At 57.7% G+C, this 19308-nt stretch overlaps 1 protein-coding gene across 4 annotated transcripts in view; it reads left to right on the top strand.

Annotated features, from left to right (window-relative positions):
* Hpcal1 (hippocalcin like 1) overlaps window positions 1-19308 on the top strand; it is a 91320-nt gene that overhangs the window by 17118 nt on the left and 54894 nt on the right. The window contains exon 1 of one of the 4 annotated variants that reach the window (XM_078029672.1): window positions 14712-14941. The exons of the other annotated variants lie outside the window; for them this stretch is intronic. The gene's annotated coding sequence lies outside the window, so the exon portion shown is untranslated. Of the gene's footprint in view, window positions 1-14711; window positions 14942-19308 lie in introns of those variants that run through there. 4 annotated transcript variants of the gene reach the window in all.

Genomic DNA, 19308 nt, shown 5'->3' with positions numbered 1-19308 from the left:
TTGAGCTCCGGATCAATCAGAGGTTGTGGAAATGCCAAAGTGGTTAAGACTCTGGTTACCATGGCAGCCGCCCTACACTGTAAGTGGCCTGTTGTGCAGAAATCTCCTGGGCCAGCTCTGTAGTGATGCTCTGCAGGGGCCCAGCGCTCTGAGGTCAGTCTGGGTTCCGGAGACCTGGTGAACTCAAGACCAGACTCACCCACAACTACCTGTTGGTGACCTTGGGGGAGAAAGTAATTTCCCTTCTGCCTCAGTTTCCTGCTTTGGGGACAGCACTCAACAGCCTGAGTAGCGGGCGTTGGGCGCCTGCTGTGTCAGCCCCATTTTGGGGGAGTGACAGCAGGTGCAGACCCTGCCCTGGGCCTGCCCTGCCTGTCCACTGACCTTTGGTGACAGTGGCAGTCCTTCCGCCCTCTTGCCTGGAGGCAGCTGGTACTTGGCGGGTGGAGCTGTTCTGCTGGGGTCGCTGGGTTCTGAACTCTGGGTGCCTCTCACCTTTAGCGTCAGGATCCCTCTCCACCCTCGGGGTTTTCAATCCAGACACGTTCTTTCCCGTCATCACTTAGACTGACCTGTTTCAGCCAGCCCGAGGCCTTAAGTCCTTAGACAGGACTGTTATACAGAGGATGACTTGTCCCCGACTCTGGGTCCAGGTGGCAGTGCAGGGGGGGGTGGGGCCGTGATTTGGGTGGGGTTGCTGCTCTCCTGGGACTTGGCCTTCCCAGCTCCTGCTTCTGCAAACTTTGCTCAGAGCTGGTCTCGGTGGCCTCCCTTCCCAGCACCCAGCTGACCTGGCCTCGCGGGGAAGGCCGCGGGCCCCGGGCAGAGTGGCCTCCTGACACAGCCTGTGGCTCTAAGATGCCACAAGTGCAGCTGCAAGTGCATATCAAGTGTGTGCCGCGGGTGCCGCCTGGCTTCCTCGCGTCCCGGGGCCCTGCTTCTCCAGGCTCACTTGGGGCCAGTCAGTGCCGCTGGGAGCTGGCTGCTGGTCTGTCTCCTTATGGCACGGAGTCTGGCTGGCCTTGCCCCACTCCGGGGAGCAGCAGGGAAGTGAAAAAGCAGTTGGGGACATACTGCTCAGGAAACACGTTATTTCACTGTCATCTGACCTGCTGCAGATCATCCCTGAGCGTTTGCCTGGAAGTGTGGCCCCGGAGGGAGCAGAAGGTCAGGAGAGGAAAGGATGGTGTCCCCATGGGCCTGTCCTTTGTCCTCTCTTGAGGTGCCAAGACTCCATCTCAGGTGTCAGTGCCTTGAGGGTGACCAGGTCCCAGAGGGACCACACCCCGGGGGCAGAGGTTCCACGGGAGAACGGCCTTCCTTCCAGTCTCTTCTGGGGGGTGTGGAGTGAATTATGTTCGGGTAGATAGAGGCTTATCCACCTTTCCTCTGAGTTGCTTCTCCAAATGAGTGCAGGGCGGGCTCCCTGGGAAGGTGGGGGGTTGGAGTGTGTGGAAGGAGTTGGCCGCCATCCTCGGGTTGTTAGCAGCAGATGGTGGGAGCCCTGTGGTCGATCCTGTTTTCAAAGCCTTGACCAACCGCTTTTGGAGGTTAGGGTGGGACAGGCAGTTGGTGGGGTACTATCCACCTGGGTGTGTGCAGCTGGCTGGCCTTCCACCTGTGCCCTGAGCTGTGCCTTGTCACCTGCAAGGTAGGCCAGGCCGCGCCACCCTGGCCTGTGCACCCAGTTAGGCTGAGAATTGAAGCCCTGCAGCTGGCCTGAGGCCTGCTAGTCCCCGGCACGGGGAGGATTTGTGCGGCCTCTCGGTGCTTGCTCTCCTCCTGGGCACATGAGTAAATGAGTGACACATGTGTGGTTCTCCCTGGGAAGTCTGGGCAGTGTCCCCCTCTCACCTCCCTGTGCATTTGAAATTGGCCAGCGCTCTCGAACAGGTGCGTGAGGCTCCCGGCCCGGGCAGCTGGCCATCGCAGCCTCCCATCCCATCTCCACGCTGCATCCCAGGGAGCTGGGCCGCTGCCATTCCCCAGACACGCTGCCCTTTCCTTCTGTCCCCTGGCTCTTGGTCTTTGCTGACTGTTTAGCTCAGCCCCAGGCCCCAGGTCCCCTGACCAGCCCTCCTTCCCCAAGCCCAGGGAGCGCTTCTGCTGGGTGGGAGTGCGCTGGGACGCACCTCTCCTCACACTGTGCGCGTGGCATCTCGGAGGGAGGAGTGCAGTCGCCTCCCAGCGGCCTCTGCCGCCTGTGGAAGGGCTCAGTCACCTGGGTCCATCTGGAGTCCTTCACCCTCCCCACCCTCCTGGGTGTGCAGCCACGGCTGAGTGGAGAGTGTTTTGTGTTCCATGTTAAACAGAATTTCAAGACGTGCGCTTCCCAGAGACGGGTCTGTTACCCAGAATGTGTAGTAAGTCCTAGGTCACTCCCGGGAGCTACCTACAGGAAGGTCGTGCAGTTACTTCCTCCAGCTCTGCGCTGGGGTGAGCCTGGTGGGCTTCGAGGTTCTTTGCTCCGTGGCTCTGTGAACTTCAAGCAAGTCACTTAACTGAGTCTGAGGTTCTTAACATGTAAGTCCCACTGACCTGAAAGGCTGCATGAGGATTCTATGAGCTATCATGTGTCAAAGTGCTATATTCATGTTAGTTCCTTTGTCTTATTAATATTGGGGAGCAATGGATTTTTTTTTCTGACTTGGTTTTTATTTTAAGACTAGGACAGGGCCACTTAACCATCGTCATCTGTGGGTGTGAGCACTCTCACCTTCAGCGAGCACTTAATGTTGGCCAAGAGCCTTGGCTTATTCCAGTAGAGAATGGAGTTATTTAGAGCCAAACTGTAGGGGGCCTAATTCTCTGGGAAGCGTTTTCTGCAGATGGTGTTAGCGCTAATGACTTACTATATGTGTATCCATAAGTGGGTGATTTATGGCTCACGCCAGACCACAGCTTTTCATTTCCAGAACTCCTTTGTAATGGCCTGTTAGATTTAGTAAGTGTGAAGGACTTAAGTCGACGCTGCCTCCATCCTTGAGCTGCGGATAGAGCCTGGCCCTGTGGGATGTGGAGGGGCAGCCTCGGGGACAGCACCCCTGAACGGAGACCCGGGCTCTGTGTCTGCTTTGTCTCCCAGGAACTCCCCAGTAGGCAGGCGATGGCCAGGATCCCGTTTCACAGACAACACTGAGACCCAGAGAGGTTAATGGCAGTTCCTAGGTGACAGATCTGCTTTGGAACTTGGTGTGTCTGCCCCTCGGCTGGCAGTGCCAGAGCAGAGCAGGTCTGTGCCCCTTATTGACCAGTGCGATTGGTGGTGCCCCGTGTGTGCCAGCCGGGCTGTGCTAAGGGGTGCCCAGGCAGCTGGTGAGGCACTGTTCTGGGAAGGTGTTTCTGGAAGAAGCTGGGCTTGGGATCAGCAGTTGGCATCGGATCCCTTGAGGGTCTGGATAGGCACAAAGAGGGAGGGGGGTGAACTTGCTCTCCCTTCTCTCCTGCCTTGGGACGCTGAGCTCCTGGCTCTCAGGTCTTCGCCTTGGATTAGAATCCACACTACGGGCTGTCCCGCGTCCCCAGCTTGCAGAGTCAGGTGGTGGGGTTTCTCCTCGGCCTGCAGGATTCTGTGAGCCGGTGCCTTACGATAGGTCTCTGTTTATCTCTGTATGTCTTGCTGGCTCTGTTTCTCTGGAGAACCAGACTAACACAAACAAGATCTGAGTTACTCCCCCACCTGAACGCTCTCTGCTCCAGATACTTGGGTGTGTGGGGAGTTGGGGGAAGTTAGTTATTATGCAGATTCCTACCCTTCCTGCACCTCTGGGCATCAAAGCCCCCAGAGGGCCCTCTCAGAATGCCTTTAAACCGCCCGGGGGTCTTATGCACCCACTGCTCCACTTTGTGAGTCTGTCTTTCTCCTATCAGCAGGATCCCCACATCTCTCCTATGAGGTCCCGTCCTAACCCCAGACCCCAGGGTATGTGGCTTACATGGTCAAAGCTTTGTGATGTGATGCAGATCAAGGATCTTGAAATGGGGAAAGTGTCCTTGATCACAAGGAGGACCTGCTGTTATCAGAGTAGGAAACCTAGCTGGGCACGGAGTGCAGCCTGTAAACCCAGTGACTTGGGAGGCTGAGGCAGGAGGATCACAAGTTCAAGGCCAGTCTGGGAAACTTGGTGACACTCTGTCTCAAAATAAAATCAAAGGGCTGGGGAAAGAGTTCAGTGTTAGAGAACTTGTCTGGCACAGGTCCTGGGTTCAGTCCCCAGTGCGACACATAGGCGTGTAGGCACACACACGCACACACAACGAGAACCTGTCTCAGCTGTCAGCACCCTGAAGGAGATGTGACTGTGGAGGTGTGCACAGAGGCACAGTCCTGTGGCTCTGTGGACAGAGGAAGGGGCCACCAGCCAAGGAATGCAGGTGGCCTCTAGGAGCTGGAAAAGGCCAGGAAACAGAGTCTGCCTTACACCTCGAGAAAGAACACACAGCCCTGCTGACCCTTCCCTCCCAGGGAGACCGGCAGAGCCCCTCTGAGGAGCAGAACTGTATTAATATGAAGTCGTTTCAACACTGAGCAGCAGACTTGGCCCCAGCCTCTTCCTCAGACCCGGGCACTTCCCCGGCTTCCCAGCTCCAGGCCGTGAATCTCAGTCCTGCTGAGGCCCAGATTCTGGGCTCTAGGTGGGTGCATGGTTCCCACCCCCAAAGGAGTGGTGGCAGCTGGCCCCTGCTAACTGATGGCCTTGAGGGCATGGGCTGTGGCCCTGAAGAGCTGCTTGAGGGACCGAGAGTCTCTGTTTACGCCCCCTGAGCTGAACAGCAGAGCCATGCTGTCAGTACACCTGCGCAAATGGGCGCCGGCCTTGGAAACTGTTAAATCTTGGTCCCTTTTTTGGTGGAGGTCTACTGGGGATTGAACCCTGGAGCACTCGGCCACTGAGCCCCATCCCCAGCCCTATTTTGTATTTTATTTAGAGACAGAGTCTCACTGAATTGCTTAGCGCCTTGCTTTTGCTGAGGCTGGCTTTGAACGTGCAATCTTCCTGCCTCAGCCTCCCAAGCCGCTGGGATTATAGGCTTGTTGGTTGTTTTGATCCCCACCCCACTTTCAGAGACTTCAACGTGTGTGGCAAGTTAGAGGGGCTTCTTCCTCAGTGTGGCCCGGTGATCTCTGAGCCTGTTCAGGGGTCTTGTGTGGGCACCACAGGGCGTGAGGCTGCGTAAGAGGGACGGTGATGATTCTGAACTTTTGGGTGATGTTCACGATTTACTGAGTGCTTATACCTGCTGGGTACCTTAAGGACCTTGGTTAGGAGACCTTGGTGAGCAACACTGGATCCCGAGGCGGAGGTGGGATCCTCCCCTCCCACTGCCCCTGAGCTCCTGCCAGGGATAGTGCCCAACCCCAGGGTGGGGGCAGCCCTTGCTCAGGCTGCCATAACAAAGTGGGGGCCTTAGATGACAGAAATGTATCCCCAGTGTGAAGACCTGTAAGTAGAGGTGAGAAACTGGTTGTCCAGATTAGAACCCTAGCTCAACTTCAAACTTACCTAAAGAAACCATGATCCAAAAGCAAAACACAGCAAAAAACAACACCCGCCCCCCAAAAAAAACCCCAAAAACTAAACCCACAATCTCAATGTAAATTTCAACGTTAACCTAAAGAACACCTCTTTAGGAAAAGGAAATAACTCTTTCTAAAGTAAAAAGTGAAATGTACATAGTTGGCTGAAAAGCCACCGTCAGCTGAGAAAGCGTTCAAGCTCAGCGCTCACAAACCCTCACCTCAACTGCTTATCCTCGCCTCCGCCACCCTGCTGGACCCCTGGTCATGAATAGGAGTGGCACAGTGAATACCAGTGACAAAGCATGGTCCTTTCCTTGCATCAGTTTCTTTCAGACCAAATGATCTCGTTAACGAAAGCCTCGTTAATAACACTTAGCTCCATGCAGGGATGCACCTAAGGAAAGAGGAACTCTGGACAAAACCCCACCTGCTCACCAGGAACCCCACGACTGGCCTCCTGGTGTCCGAGACATGGCTTGCCTGGTGACATGTTCAGGGGCCAGTGTCCTGACCGTGTGGAGACAGCAGAGTCATCTGCTCCTTAGATAGGGACTTGTGCGAATAGCTAAATGAGGGTCTGACTCTCTCTTACTTGCAGTCGGTAAGACTGAGATTCCCTCGACGAGGTAGGAATAAAATAATAAGACGAGACTACGCTATGAAGCGTAATTTAATTAGTTCATGTAAATAATGTATTGAACTTCTACTAGAGACAACAGCAGTCTACCTATGGGTTAAATTCTTCTTTTTTAAAATATTTATTTATTTTTATTTTTTAGTTGTAGTTGGACACAATATGCTTATTTTATTTTTATGTGGTGCTGAGGATCGAACCCAGGGCCTCGCATGTGCTAGGCGAGTGCTCTACCGCTGAGCCACAACCCCAGCCCTGGGTTAAACTTTTCTACTGGGTGACCTTGGAGTATAAAATAACCTCTGAATGATGTTTACCTAGGCGATGCAAGTCAAGGTCGACAAATCATTAATTGACTCAACAATTAATTATCGGGACAGGCTGCTGGGAGCACCAGTCCTATTTTAGAGTCCATATCAACACTAGGGTTTGCGGTCCTGCCATGGAGCTGGACTTCCTAATGGTGTAACCGCTATTAATGGCTCGTTTGTTCAACGATGAAGGTCCCACATGCTCTTGAGTTCAGACAGGAGCAATCCAGGTCAGTTTCTATCTATTTACTGCTTCTCCTAGTAGGACAAGGCAAGAGAAATAAGGCCAGCTCCCCAAAGTGCCCTCCAACTAGATAGGTGACATAATCTTAACCTAGTATCCCGCTCCCTGCCCCAGCGCGGGGCTTGCTGAGGGGCGGAGCCAGGTGAGTGGTCAGACCTGAAGCTTCAGGGTGGCCTCAGCTCCTCCTCTTAGCAGCGTGTCTGTGTGCACTCTTCCTGGTCCCCCCAGGCCACTTTGCCATGGCAGTTGCAGTTGACTCAGTCTGAGAGCTGGGTGTAGGTGGGCAGGGCTGGTGTCCCCCGAGGCCACTCACTGCGTCTGGTAGGAGCGGTCTTCCTCCGTGTCCCCACGTGGTCGTCCCTCTGTTCTGAGCACACCACATTAGGACCCCCTGATGACCCAGTTTGGTCATAGCTACCTCTTTAAGGAAACCGAGTCCAAAACCAGCCATACTCTGTGGTGCTCGGGCTAAGGCTTAGCGTATGGCTTTGGGGGCCACAGTTCAGCCCATAACACATGGGAATGATGGCGTCCACCTGAGCAGGTTGCTAAGAGGATTACTGCTCATGGCGGTGTGCTTAGCACATCTAAGAGGCAGCAGCCGGCGTGCTGACGGACAAGTGAGGTTCCCTGAGGTTCTTGCCAGGTCCCCTCTGAGCCAGTGTTCCTCCTGTGTGGACCCTGTCCATCTGTGTGAGGATGCAGGTTCCCAGCCCTGCCCCAGGCCTGGTGAGTGGTGGCCTCGGGGTGCCCCAGGAGTATTCTGAGCACACTGGTGTGAGCCCCTCCAGAGCCTAAGGCTCTGCTGCCCAGCACCTCCGGCTGCTGCCCCTCTGCCCCCTTGCCGTCTTGGCTCATCCCTCTTCCCTTCTCCTGTGGGCGGGTTGTCCCCTTTCTCGTGGCTCCAAAGCCGTTTCTCGTCCTGTGTGCACCTACACCAGCCTCCGCCTCCTTCAGGGACTTGCCAGAAGGCTGCAGAGCGCGGCCCGGCCAGGGACTGCCTGGTGTCCCTGTGGTGCTTCTGGCCATACTCCTGCCGCACTCCTAGGTGCCCTTGGCCACCTGCCATCTGTGCACACACAGTCCCTCTGCCCCGGAGCCTTGCACATGCCCTGTCATGGCCCAGCCCGAGTACTCTCCCTCCTCATCTGTCCCCAGGTGTCACGCCTCCTCTGTCTCCCAAGGGAACCTGCATCCTCCAAGCTGGGTTCCTTCCTGGGTCCTTGTTGCTTGGATACCACTTCTGAACTGGAGATGCTGGGAAATCCCTGCTGGTGTGTGAAGTGAGTGGGGTTATCTGGGGCGGGGCACGCACCCTCAGGAGCTGTCCCCTACACAGCTGAGGTGAAAGTCCCTGTGTGATCAGACTGGGTGCCCTGGCACGGGGTGCAGGGTGGCACTTTGCTTCAGACTCCGCAGTTCCACCGCCACCTCCCTACCCGGGCTCTGCTGTGTCTTGAAGCGCCCTCCCCCCTCTGAGCACCTGTTTCTAGTCCTCAGTGGACGCAGAAATGAAGAAGCCACCATCGGCTGCTCTGTCACATCATGGTACCTGTCTGGCCCCTGGCTGACTTGCTGCCCTGCTGGTGGAGTGCCCTGGGTGGGGCTTGGTGAGGAACCCGTGTCACCTGCTGCCCTTTCCTACCCCCTGGCTCTGCACATTTGGACTGCAGCGCCCCAGTCGCGGCTTGCACCAGGCTAGTCAGGACTTGGGCTGAGCTGCTGATTTTAAACTGCTCTGCAGGGGAGTCACCTCAGGTGCAGGGAACTGGAGTAATCAAGTGGGTGGCCCTGTCCCTCTGCCATCTCCTAAGCCTGCATTTTATCACTGTTTGGGGTAAGGCTTAATTTTAAAATCCTTAGCCAAGTGTTTGAAACACAAACGGGACCTGTGAAGCCCTCCAGCGCCAATTTTCTCTTGTGCCTGAAACAAACCCTTTCACAACTGTTCAGGAGGTCATGGGGTCACGCCAGGCAGGTCCTGGGTGTCCCTAAGAGCTGTCGTGGGAGCCAAAGAGGTTGTGTGGGCTGATGGAGAGGGCGGCACCCAGGGCTGGCAGGCCCGCTCAGTCTGTCCCTGGCATTGGCCACCCAAGCACCTCCCACAGGTTCCTCCATGGAGGGAGGGGCTGGCAGGAGCTCCACCCCTGCTCCAGGTCACCAGCCCTCCCTGCGATTTGGCTACCCTGAGCGAGCGTCTTGAAAAGGCCCAAGTTTAGCTCTGAAGGGGGAGTCGTGTGTGGGCCTGTGGAGACAGCCCCTGGCTTGTGGGTTGGCCTTGTCCTGCAGTTAGCATCAGGCAGGAATGCACCCCGGCTCCCGGGCAGGTGCAGGGGCCTGGAATCGGGGTTGCCGCAGAACTGACCTATGGCCTGTCGGGCCGCGGTTCCGCAGCACTCTGTGCTGTCTCCACTCCCCACGCTTCCTACCTCTGGGGATGACAAGACAGTGCTTCTGAGGAGGAAGTGACTTGGCCAAGGGCACGGAGGTAGGGGCAGAGCTGGCACCGCAGCCTCGTCTGTGTCTCCCATCGCACCAGCTGCCCTCCTGCTCCTGGGACACTGATGTTCCTTTCAGGTGGACTTCCCTGGAGTGGGATCATGTGGTCTGCCTTCTTTGCTAAGGTCCGTCTGCCCAAAGGTTCGTTTCCTCTGAAGCTGTCCTTCCACTCCACCAGCCCCAGCGGTTCCCAGCAAGTTCCTTGTCCCCAGCCCTTCCTTAGGTCAGTTTCTGTCCAGGGTGGGATAGCGGGGAAGTAGCCATGCAGCCAAGGGGCGAAGCTGGCCCTCTGTCCTAGCCAGGCTTTGGACTTCAAAGGGAAGAAGACAGTTGGGTGCTTGTTAAAACAGCAAGGAAGACTTTATTCAAGACTCTTGCCGTCGAGGTGGGAGCTCCCAAAGCAGAGGGGAGACAGCTCAGCTCCGAGAACAAGGAGGCAAGGGAGGACTAAGCCAGGAGCCCAGGGAGCACTAAGCCAGGAGCCCAGGGAGCACTAAGCCAGGAACCCAGGGAGGACTAAGCCAAGAGCCCAGGGAGCACTAAGCCAAGAGCCCAGGGAGGATTAAGCCAGGAGCCCAGGGAGGACTAAGCCAGGAGCCCAGGGAGCACTAAGCCAAGAGCCCAGGGAGGACTAAGCCAGGAACCCAGAGAGCACTAAGCGAAGAGCCCAGGGAGCACTAAGCCAGGAGCCCAGGGAGGACTAAGCCAAGAGCCCAGGGAGCACTAAGCCAAGAGCCCAGGGAGGACTAAGCCAGGAGCCCAGGGAGGACTAAGCCAGGAGCCCAGGGAGGACTAAGCCAAGAGCCCAGGGAGCACTAAGCCAAGAGCCCAGGGAGGACTAAGCCAAGAGCCCAGGGAGGACTAAGCCAGGAGCCCAGGGAGGGCTAAGCCAGGAGCCCAGGGAGCATTAAGCCAGGAGCTCAGGGAGCACTTAGCCAGGAGCCCAGGGAGCACTTAGCCAGGAGCCCAGGGAGCACTAAGCCAGGAGCCCAGGGAGCACTTAGCCAGGAGCCCAGGGGGTGTGGGGTGGGGCCAGGGAAAGTGCCTAGGAGGAGACCTCAGATGGGATTCTGGGTAAAGGTAGGTCAAGTCTCTGACCTCAGGACATGATCAGATGTGATGGGAGGTCAGATATGGAGGGAGGGGAGATTTGCTAAGCTGACCTGGGATTCTTGCTAGGACCCAGGTAGGTGGGTCCAGAACCAGAAGTCTGGGCTGCAGCCTGGCCCACAGGAGGCTCAGAACAGCCTGCCTGAGTGTGGCTGAGGAGGGCACTGTCCGGCTCTGCAGGAAGTCCAGCTGTGGGGGCACCGACCCCCTGGGTGGGCCACACCTCGGCCCTGCTGCCTGTCCTGCCCACGAGGCCCGTCCTGCTCATGGTCTCTGAGCTGGGTCTTCGGTCGGCCCCTTGGCACCGTGCACTGCAGACAAGGAGGTTTCTCATTTTAAAATTGATTCGTTCCCGGGACAGCGCTGTCATGTCTTCACCCAGGCCTCAGACCATACGTCAGGTGGTGTAACAGTGGATGCTGGGGCCTGGGCTGGGGACGGGCCTGGGCCTCTTCCACCCCTGCTCTGGGCGCCCTCTGGGGAAGCTGGGCCTGCTGGGGCTCAGGGAGGCAGCCCCTGGCCTGGGAGCCTCCTCCCTTCAGCTCCAGGGGAGCATCACTCTGGGGGGCCCCCTGTGGTCCTGATGGCTTCCGCCAGGTAGAGGGCAGGACCGCCACCTCCACTGCTCAGCGAGGCAGCGGTTTCTTTCCTCATTGCCAGTTCTCCTCCTCGGGCTGGAATCCCTCATGCTGTCAGAGCTGATGGGCTTTCATGGCCATTTTGGTTTTGAGCTTCACTTGATGATTGAAGAGATTTTTATTTTTTATTTTTTATTTTTTTATTTTATTTTTTTTAAAGAGAGAGAGAGAATTTTATTTTTAACGTTTCTATTTTTTTTTTTTTTAATATTTATTTCTTAGTTCTCGGCGGACACAACATCTTTGTTGGTATGTGGTGCTGAGGATTGAACCCGGGCCGCACGCACGCCAGGCGAGCGCGCTACCGCTTGAGCCACATCCCCAGCCCAAGAGAGAATTTTATTTTTAATATTTATTTTTTAGTTTTCGGCAGACACAACATCTTTGTTGGTATGTGGTGCTGAGGATTGAACCCGGGCCACACGCATGCCAGGCGAGCGCGCTACCGCTTGAGCCACATCCCGAGCCCCAAATTTTTATTTTTTACACAAAAATTCTGGGCCTCGTTGGTGAGACTGAAAAATGGGGAAAGAAAGAAAGAAAAAGAAAAAAACCTCATCTCCTCCCAACTCCACTTCTGTCCCTATAAAGTCTGGAATCAGCAACACCTCTGTCACTACACACGCCTCATTCGGTGAGGGAATAAAGTCCTCTGAGTTTTGCTCTCTTGTGACAAATCCAGCCATCGCAGCCCGCCAGAGCCCACCTGCCCTGACCCCAGGGCCATCGCAGCCAGCCACAGCCCACCTGCCCTGACCCCTGGGCCATCGCAGCTCCCTGCTCCCACGAGTCCCTGGCGGGAGGTGGGGTCACCTCCCTGCATAGCTTCGAGTGGTGCTGGTGTCTGGCAGTGGCCCTAAGGGAGCTGACCACACGTGTCGCCCTGTAACTTCGCTCAGGACGCAGTCAGCGTTTTGGAAGTGCTGCCAATGGTGGTCCAATGCTTTCCTCCTGGGGACGTCTGTCTAGAGTTCTGCTGTCCGGCAACTGTCCTTCTGCACCAAAGCCGCCTCTGCAGCCTGTCTGCAGCGGGTGACTCCTCTCCCGAGGCGGCAGGGACCTGCTGACTTGATTCCTGCAGGCCAGTGCAGCAGGGGGACGGGCATGGCTAACTGCTGGACACCGCGGCTCGCAGGTTGGGTGCTCTCTAGTGTTCTGTTGCCCTCGGCTCTGTTTTGTGGCGCTGGGGATGGAACCCAGGGCCCCACAGGACGCCCTCCCACCGCGTCTCACCCCATTCCCTCTCGGGATCGCTGGCCCTGGAGAAAGCCAGAAGCCAGGCCCTGAGGCAGCCCCGGGAAAGGGCACTGTGAGGGGCTGAGGCCGCCAACAGCCACGTGGGTGAGCGTGGAAGCGCCTCCCGCTTCCTGCCCTGCACCCCAGCCAAGCCGCAGATGAGGCCACTCCCCGGCACAGCCCAGCGGGGACCCTGGGAGACCCGAGCCAGAGACACCCTGCACCTCGATTCCGGACCCACAGGAGCAGTGACGAGTGGTGTCGCACTGCCTGTGGGTGCTTGGCCGCCAGCGCAGACCGCTGGACAAGCCCGCCTCGGAACCCCTCGAGCAGCAGGCGCTGCCCCAAGGCCCGCTCGACAGCACCCTTCTCCCCTGGACCCTCCCTCGGGCACTGGCGGCATTTCACGCCCCCTACCAGGGTCAGCGGGTTCCCCCCTCCTCCCCAGCACCCGCGGGGGCGGCCTTGGACACTGAGCACCGACGGTGTCCACTCCCTCGCGGTGGCTGACTGTGTGCCCTCCTGAGTTCCGGGAGGTCCATGTCCCCTAAACGTGCGTGTCTGTTGTCCCCTCTGGTCTCCTGCTGTGAATTAATTGCTTATTCATTTGCTTTGCCCCGTTTTCTCTGAATTATTTTTTTTATTGATTTGTACATTGTTTGTCACTGACTCGTCCTTTGTCACCCAATACTATTTTATACTCAGCTTTGTTCAATTAACAACCTATGGAGGATGTTTTTGTACGCCAGCGTAGATGTCATTTAGTGGGGTTTTGGGTGGGTATTAGTCCTTCCGCTGGACGTCTGGCTGGCCTGTAGCTCTGTACTGGTGGGACGTGGCCATGTGTCCTTCAGCGAAGTTGTCCCCTGGCAGCAAATGGCCCTGCCGATCTCAAGGGCTCAACAGTGGTTTCTTTCTCTCTCAAGTGACATGGCCCTCACCTGTTGACGGGTGAGCTACGCCACTGTCCCTCTGGGAGCCGGGCTGACGGAGCAGCCTCACCTGGGACATTGCTGCTCACAGTGGAACATGGCGGTTCTCACCGTCAACTCGGAAATGGGATCTGTCATGTGCCACTTGTCGGTTCCACGTGGCCCAGCCCCGAGTCCTTGGGCTGGCAGCATAGTCCTTCCATGGGGAGGGACAGGGAGGGACAGGGAGTGTTTTGAGCCAATACAACTGACCTCATGGCGTGATGAACTGTCCCCTATGTCCCCCTTCTTGGGACTGTGCCCCATAAATTCTTACAAGTGGACTTGCCAGGTTAGGGATGTGGCGTTGACTTCATCAGCTGGGTTTGAACTGTGACCGCATGTTTGCAGTGAATTTAAATAATTATCAGTCCCGATGACCATTTTTAAAGGAGAAAAAATACTATTCTATGGAAATTCTGCCTCACCATAGTGGTTCACCTAGCTTGGTTCCATTTACGACTCACAGCCACCCTGTGAGATTTGCAGTCGCAGGTGTTTCCATTGCTATTCCACAGACAAGATTCCTGAGGCTCAGAGAGGGTGAGTCCTTGTCTCAGGGCTGCACAGCTAATGGTGAGAAGCCCTGACCCCTGCTCAGCCCTGGGCTCTTTCCTAGGCCTTTGGAGGTGGTGAATAGACTCTTTCCCAGCCCCTTCCTTTAAATGTGGTCAGTGACTGGGTCTGTGATCTGAGAAGCCTGAGCACAGGCTGGCCTTAGCTCCTCCGAGTCCCTTCGGCACCTCAGAACCTGCCCTCCGATGAGTTGCTCGTGGCTGGCCGCTTAATCTGTATTAAGGTATCGCTGACCGTCATGGAGGGCGGGGATTTACTATTTTCAGCAAAAGTCAGAGGAGCATCGTAAATCCTGTTAGTCGACAGGACTGAAGTGACAGGGTGGCTTATGAAGGAGAGTGGCACATTTGGAAGACCCCATATCAGATCACCCCACTTCTATGGAATGTCCCTGGTAGGCAGAAGTCCACGGGTTTGAGTGGCATTTGTCCCGGGGCTGAAATTCGTGTAAACCTAACTAACATCCAGGGCGAATGGAAGGAGCTGACTCCTCCCCACCCCGTAGGGCTTGAGTGTCTGTCTCTGGAGCGGAGGGGAAACTGAGGCAGGAGTGTCGGACCTCGGGCTTTTTCTTTCCCCAGGAGGCCATTTGTTTGCTGTCTCGTCCCTGAAGCTGACATTCTTCCTCCTGTGGTTGCCATGGGGACTTGGGGACAAGTGTGAACTCACTTCTTAGGTGGCAGTGGACACAGCCCAGCTTGGCTAGGACAGAAGACACAAGCAAGTGGGGGTGAAGACGTGGGCAGAGGAGGACCTCGGGGCGTCGCTGGTGGGACTGAGGAGCGGGTGGCAGGTCCTCAGGTGACTCCGGTGTTGCCAAGTGGCCTAGCAGGGCTGCCAGGGATGCGCCCCAAAGAACAGAGACCTACTGTTAGTCAGCTTTCCGTCTTTGTGACCAAACACCTGAGGAAATCAGCTTAGAGGAGGAAAGGGTTATTTTTGGATCAAGGTTTCAGAGGTTTTAGTCCACGGTCGGCCGGCGCCGTGGTTTCTGGGCAGAGCAGGCAGAGTGTCATGGCCGAAGGACACTGGAGGGGGCCCGCGCACCTCCCGGCAGCCAGGCAGGAGTGGGAGGACTGGCGTGGGGAAGGGTCTAGGGACAAAGCATGGTCTGCAAGGGCACACCCCTAGGGACCTGCGCTTCCAGCTGGGCCGGCCTCCTGCGGTTTCCTCCTCCAGCTGGGGACCAAGCCTGCAGCAGGTGAGTCTGTGGGGGACGTTCTAGATCCAAACCATGGCCCCTGTGTTCATGCGAAATGTGGACATGAATGTTCATAGTAGGAACGTCCCAAGGGATGCGTGAGTGGGTGACACAGTGTGGCCACTCGATGATTTGACTCAACGCGGGAAGGAGCGGGCCCTGGTACGAGCCTCAGCCGGACGGGACCTGCCAAGGGGAAGAAGCCACACAGGAGCCGCATACTGTCTCGTCCAGGCAGTTTCTAGAACAGGCACATCCAGAGAGACTGCCAGGGATGGGAGAGGGTGGGAGGTGGGGCTTCTTTCGGGGGTGATGAAATGTCCTCGTGGGTGACATGGCACCTCGTGAACCGACCAACCCCCGCAGGACTGCGCACCTCAAAACACAAAGCAAACGTAAAGGGACACCACCCGACAGATCACCCAGAGGCCCCGGGAGGGAGTGGCCTGTGAACTCGGGGTTAGCTGTGTGCTGTTCTGGGCGGAGAGCTTGAGCTGGCTAGTTCAGATGATGGTCAGCCTCCCTCTGTGCCAGCGCTGGGCTGGGCACGTGTGTGTGAAGAGGCCAGGCCTGGTGCTGACCTGTGCAGCAGGCCCCATCGGCACCAGGGTGGTTGGCCGGGACCCTGGCCGCGGAGTGCAGGAGGGTCTGGTCGGAGCGCGCCCCACGAGGCCCGTGGAGCCTCAAGCCAGCAGCCACCCACCGGGCATGACGTCGCCACTCCACAGGGAGGAAGCAGGACTCAGGCGGCCAGAGGCACAGAGACTGGGGCAGGGATGGTGCCTGCTTGGTGACCCAGGGAGCCCAGCCAGCGCCGGCTGAGTGCCTCCTGCATGCCTCCCGGGGTCCCAGGGCTTTCTTTCTCTTCCTCCTGTGCCCCTCTGAGCAGCCCCGAGGCGGCTGGAAGAGCAGGGAGGGGTGAGATGGTGTCTGGGGCGTCAGTCTACAAACCGCCAACCCGCTGGGTGCGGTTACCAGCGGCTTACGAAAGGGTGACCCGGGAGGCTCCGACCCAGCGCCTCCCGCACAGCGGGGCTGAGCAGCAGGGCTGCGGAGCAGGTCCCGGGCTTGGGGGCCTCTTGGGGTTACTTGTGTGCTGGTTCTTTCTACTGAGAGAACCCCAGAGGCTGGGGCTCCCCTGCACCCCGCATCTGATGCCCTCCTCTCCCCACCCCAGGAGTTTGGGCTTCCCGGCCGTGTGCCCGAGGGCTGCGGGGTTAATGGGGGAGGGGTTTTCCTCTGTCCCTACGTGGGGCGTTCTTGGTTAGTCTGGGCTTGGTGACATTGGGATAATGTTATTTCATGGATTATGTTGATCTGTTCAAGCATTTCTCATTACTGAGACCCTTCAAGAACTTGGGGATCAATGGGAAGGTGGTGCCTGTGCCGCCCTCTTCCCCTCCTCTTCATCTGCTCCCCCAGTGGAACAGAAATAAGACAGAACTGAGGGTACAGTTGAGTCCCTTACCAGCTGTGTGGCTTTGGAGAACTGTCTTACACTCTCTGAGCCAAGGCTTGTCTCTTGAAGAGGAAGGATTAGCGCTTCCTTCCCTGATGTCACTCCTTGAGGGGACTCTCAGCAGCTCTGCCCTTGTAAGGCGTGGCCATGATATTGTAGAGTCTGTTGCTAAAAACTGCACCGCGCAATCTTGGTACCGCATGTTTTCCAGGGATTGGCAAAGGAATGTTCTAGTTATTAATGGGCCTTTACTGCTGGGTGACTCAGAGTCTCCTTGCCACAGTGGCAGAGGCAGCCTTGAGGTCACCTGCTGCAGGGCACAGGGGGCCCCAGGAGGAGTGTAGCATCCCCACTGGCACCAGGGAGTGAGGGTCAGGGGGACTAGGCTGGGGGCACACTCTGAGGGGCAAAGCCAGGGCCCAGACCCAGCGGGGCCTGGAAGCCTGTGAGTGCTCTCTGCCTTCGGACGCTGAGACGCCTCTCTCAAGTTCAGCTTCATCCCTGAACACTGAGCGGGGACTCTCCAGGGCGCAGGGTCCTTTGCCCCGTCCTGAGCCCCGTCCTGAGCCCCGGCCCTCTGGGGACAAAGAGCTCTCCCGATTGCGCCGATGGCATTGAGTTCCCAGACTTCTCTTTTCTGGGTTAAATCATCCCACTTTTTCTCCCTCACAGAACATCGTTATAAATTCTCCGTTTGGCAGTGGATGGAAGACGTGGCATGAGATGGCCACCACGCCCTGCTCCGTGTCCCCAGCAGGTGTGGGCTTCCAGCGAGCCGTGCTTTAACTCGGCCATCCCAGCAGAGTCTCTCACAGCTGAGGCCCACCCCCGAGGGTCCCAACCACCAGCAGGCACCGTGGGGACTGCCCTGTGGTCAGGCTGGCCGTGTGGGGTCTCTGGGCAGAAACTGTCCTGACCCGTGGAAGGGAGCAGCTCTGAGACAGCGGGGCCAGCCGTCTCTGCTTCGCTGTGCTGCAGGGCGTGGGGAGAGGGCAGAGGGGCCATGTGGCCGGCCCAGTGCTTCCTCAAGAATGTGACTGTGACAGGGGCAGAGCTTCCGGATCACCTGGGCCAGTTCTGGTGTTTGGACAAGATCCGCATGTGTGGGATTGAAGGGGCCCTAATTTTGAATTGCCACCTCCTGTCTCGATGGGTAGGGGTCTGTGAGATCAGACTTCACCACTGCAGAAGGACTGTTAACGTGGTGTTGAAGGAGTGCCAGGCAGGGTGAGGGCACGCTGCGTGCTCTGTGGGGGGCCTTGGAGTCCCTGCTCTGCCTCAGTCGGGGCCAGCAGCCTGGTTCCTGGGACACAGCCGGGACAATGTGCAGCTCTTGGCCTGCAGTGCAGCCCGCGGGGGGAGGACGTGGGTAATAGCTAGCGGCTCCAGGACTGAGGGGTGCTGCCTGGGGGCTGGGGGAAGCCTCCCGGAGGGGAGCTGGCGCGGGGCTGTTCAGGAGGCCGGACCTCTGGCTCGGGAGGGCAGGGTGCATTCCAGGCGTAAGGAGCAGCGTGTGCTAAGGCGTCTGGGCCTCGTGCTGAGCTCCTCCGTGCAGTGCGCCTCCTCTCTCTGGTCGAGTTTGACCATCAGCCTGACTCCTGGGCAAGGAGGACAGTCTGTTCCTGGGCAGGGCTGGCCACCCTCCAGAAGCTGGCCCAGACATTCCTTCTGCCTGTGGAGGATTCTCTGTCTGTCTGTCCAGTGGATGGAATCCACGTGGCTATGTGCCCGTCTCCCCAGCGTCCCCTGCCCTCCTGTGGATAGGCCGCGCCACGGAAGCACAGGATTCAGAGGTGGCCTGTCCTCTGAGTTTGCAGCCTGGCCCGCTGTCACCAGGACGGCTCCTGGTGCGTGGACCTGTGTGTCAGCGTCTGCTCCCTCCCTGTGCTCCAGGCCGCTGGCCCACCTCCCCATGTAGAGGCTGCTGTGACCACATGTCCAAGGAGGGCCAGCAGCACTGATGTCCACCTGGTGTGGCTGGGTGGCTACATTGTCACAACGCCCACATAACTGCCACGTTGCTGGCAAACTGCCGTGTTGCCCTGCTCCCTTCCCGGGGACCCTCTGTGGGCTGAGGTGATTCAGGAAGCAGCCTGTGGTGGCCCTCCTGTAAATCTCCCACCTGCAGCCACCCACCTGCACCACCCTGCGCCACGGGGCAGGCACAGAGGACTCCTGCTTTGTCTCTGCTGTTAAGAGGTCTTGCCTGTCTGTGAGTGGACGGGGCTCAGGTTTCATGTGGTCGTGTTGGGAGCCCGATTTATAAACACGTCCCCGCAGTCCGCAACAGGGACTTGGGCTAAAGTCAGGTGGCTGGCCAGCTGACTGACGTCCCAGGATGCATCTCCAGGGCGCTGGACCACACAGCGCTGCCTCCCTGCATGACTGTGTGGGGCCTGGTCTTCCATCAAAGCAGGCTGTGCTGGACAGAGGGAGGAGGGAGGAACAGGGAGGAGGGAGGAGAGGGGAGGAGTGGGGAGGAGGAAGGAGGGAGAGGGAGGAGAGGGGAGGAGCCGGGAGGAGCAGGGAGGAGGGAGGAGCAGGAAGGAGGAGGAGGGAGAGGGGAGGGAGGGAGGGAGGAGAGGGGAGGAGGGGAGTGGGGGGAGGGATTTTCTTTCCCTTAAATAAGGTCCCAGCTGCGTGGCAGAGTTTTAAGAGAAGGAAAACATTTGTCCCTTCTTTTCTTCTTTGTACTCCCTCCCCCTCATGGCCCTGCCAAAGACTTTGTTTGCCCCTAAGATACCCACTGAGGGCTGCCCCATCCCCCCAAACACCCCACATCCAAATTATGCACCCCACGTTTCCTACTCCTCCACTTAGAAGGCCCCTCCTTATAGTGGCCCCTGTCCAGGGGCACCTCATGGTGCACAGCCTGGTGGTGCTTCGTGCCAGGGTGTGAAGGTGTGTG

This window comes from Ictidomys tridecemlineatus, chromosome 12 (assembly GCF_052094955.1).
Source record: "Ictidomys tridecemlineatus isolate mIctTri1 chromosome 12, mIctTri1.hap1, whole genome shotgun sequence".
Classification (NCBI taxonomy): domain Eukaryota; kingdom Metazoa; phylum Chordata; class Mammalia; order Rodentia; family Sciuridae; genus Ictidomys; species Ictidomys tridecemlineatus.
This window is presented reverse-complemented; position numbering and strand designations above follow the sequence as displayed.